The sequence below is a fragment of the Chrysochloris asiatica genome, unplaced genomic scaffold (genome assembly GCF_000296735.1).
Source record: "Chrysochloris asiatica unplaced genomic scaffold, ChrAsi1.0 scaffold00045, whole genome shotgun sequence".
NCBI lineage: Eukaryota > Metazoa > Chordata > Mammalia > Afrosoricida > Chrysochloridae > Chrysochloris > Chrysochloris asiatica.
The window spans coordinates 16,112,098-16,114,523 of record NW_006408563.1 but is presented as its reverse complement, the minus strand read 5'-3'; the positions used below and the strand labels follow the sequence as shown (position 1 = coordinate 16,114,523).

Below are 2,426 nucleotides of genomic sequence, written 5' to 3'. Positions count from 1 at the left end.
AAGAAAGGAAAAAAAAAGACGGATTCACATGGAGAAATTTAAAAACAAAAGGAGAGGGAAGAATGAAAGGAAAAATACTGTGGTCAGTGAGGGTGGGATGGTGTTTCTGCCCCGGGCCTTTGCAAAGCCTCAAGGCCAAATAGCAGCTGAAAACGGGATGCTTACTCCTCTACTCACAGGGAGCCAGTGAGCAACGGGCCTCGGAGCCGACTGACCCAGCAATGTATCAATACCATTGTTTGGGTCTGTTCCTGTCCAACTAGGATTCAGGCTAACAAGTCAGAGATGGTGGGTTTGAGGAGCTTGGCAGGGGCCTAACCTGGCAGTAGGTAGAGTGCTTATGCAACCCCCTGGGGCTGCTGGATAAGCAAATCCTTGGGTATGTCAGCAACTGAGTATCTGGTCCTGTCAAAGGAGAGAGGAGGGAGAAGGGGCAGGTCCAGGGGAGAAGCCCCTAGCCACACAAGGGGTGCAGATCGGCTTTGATGTTCTCTCCACAGCTCAGCATTCCAATGGTGGGAAAGAAACCCCCAGAAGATACAACAGCATCTTTCTTCCCAATGATCTTGCCATTCCAGGTGAAGAAAACCACCACCTACTTGCCCTCATGCTTTTGTTCGATCTCTTTCCCATCTTCCTCCTCTTCCTCTTCTCCTTCCTGATACACACATTCCGAACGGTCTGGACAGCCCGAGAAATCGGGGATCGGATCACCGTGTCACACTGTCATCACTGTCACCCTCACTGTCCAGAATGTAGTCTCGGGGGAACATGATTCCACAGCCCATAATGTCCGCTTTGTAACCTCGGGGCCCAAAGGGGCCCCCCACACCACTGCCGTGAAAGATCATCGGCATGATAGGACACAGACCCTCTGCTCCACCCAGGATGCCTGTTGTTGGGATAATCATTCCGGGGCAGCCCCAAGCCGATGTAGCATTTCTCTCCAGGATCCACAATCTGCACCTCGAAGTAGTGGCTGCGGGTGCTCAGTGGGTGCCGGACCTGGGCCAGCCCCACAACAACGATGCTCTTTCCCTTGCCCAAGTACTCTGACGTCATGCAGCCGGCCCCACTCGGCTTCATAACTGTCCACCATCATGACACTGTCGTCTTCGTGGCCCAGCTCTGCATTGAGGTGCAGTCACACCTCCTCACCCAAGGAGTGTATGCCCACTGCGGGGAGCAGCCCATCCGAGGACATGGGCATGATGGCGCAGCCCACCGGCTTCCCATTTTTGGCGATGAAACTCTGAGCAGTCTGCACATCAAAGGACACAGCCTCAATGCCACAGCCAATCCGGTCCCCGGAATTACACTTTGATCCAAACTGATGGGCCTTGGCTCGACCATTGTACAACTTGCCATCATCAACGTGGTAGGTTACAGAGTCAGGCAACCAGCCAGGCTGGTGATCCAAGCTGTAGCACTGAGGGGCCAGCCCCACAGCAATGGTGCCCCGAACCCCACTGTCCGCAATGTTGTTGTTGTTATGTGCCGTGGAGTCGGTTCTGAATCATGGCGACCCTGTACAGGGTTTCCAAGGCTGTAAATCTTTATGGGAGCAGAAAGTCTCATCTTTCTGCCACGGAACAGCTGGTAGTTTCGAACTGCTGACCTTGAGGTTCTCAGCCTGATTTGTAACCACCACACTACCAAGAGCCCCTTACTGTCCACAAGAGACACCTCAAAATAATTGCTGTCTTTGGTCAAGGCTCGAGAAGCCACATGGCAGCCAACGTCACCAGAGTTTCCATGGTAACTCAAAGTGTCTCCATCTTATAAGGATGTGCTTGAACCTCTCCTGATAACTGAAAGCCCGCACTTCTCGTATCTCCCGGATCCGCTGGCGCCAATTCAGAAACCGGTAGTGCAGGTTGCGGTCCTCCATCTTGTTCTTGAGAACAAACTGGGGCCTCTGAGTCCTTCACATCCATAGGCCTCTCAGCTCTGCTCACTAGCTCTTCGGCCCTTTTAAGTGTTATTCTTTCCCATGTCCTTTAACCATATTATGTCACATAAAACTTATTTTTTAATGTTGATTTTCTCTGTATGCCAAGCCACCCCTGCAGAGATACATGCTCTACCCTAAAGGGCAGACCTGCTTTAAATACGTCCTAGGAGGCTGACCATTATGAACTGCACAATAGCGTTCATTGCCCTCTGACTCAGAAAGAGATGGGCTAGTAAGAGGAGAGATAAGTTGGAGTACTTTCTCTGACTTGGTGGTGCAGTTCCAACATCCCCCTAGAAATGCAATGCCTATTGGGCAGGCACCTCTCCACTGCTCAGTGGATTCCAGAAGCATCTTTGCCTCCCTTGCCCCAGTGGAGCTAGGAATAGTGGTGCCTTCCACACTGTTGCAAGGCCTGGAGTGTCTCAACAGTCCTTCTTGGTTTCCTTAGCCCTGCCCACACCTCTGTGAG

General features: G+C 51.9%; 1 pseudogene; it reads right to left on the bottom strand.

Annotated features, from left to right (window-relative positions):
- Window positions 1-454: 454 nt before the first annotated feature.
- On the bottom strand, window positions 455-1,933 carry LOC102811872 (annotated as a pseudogene).
- Window positions 1,934-2,426: the final 493 nt, after the last annotated feature.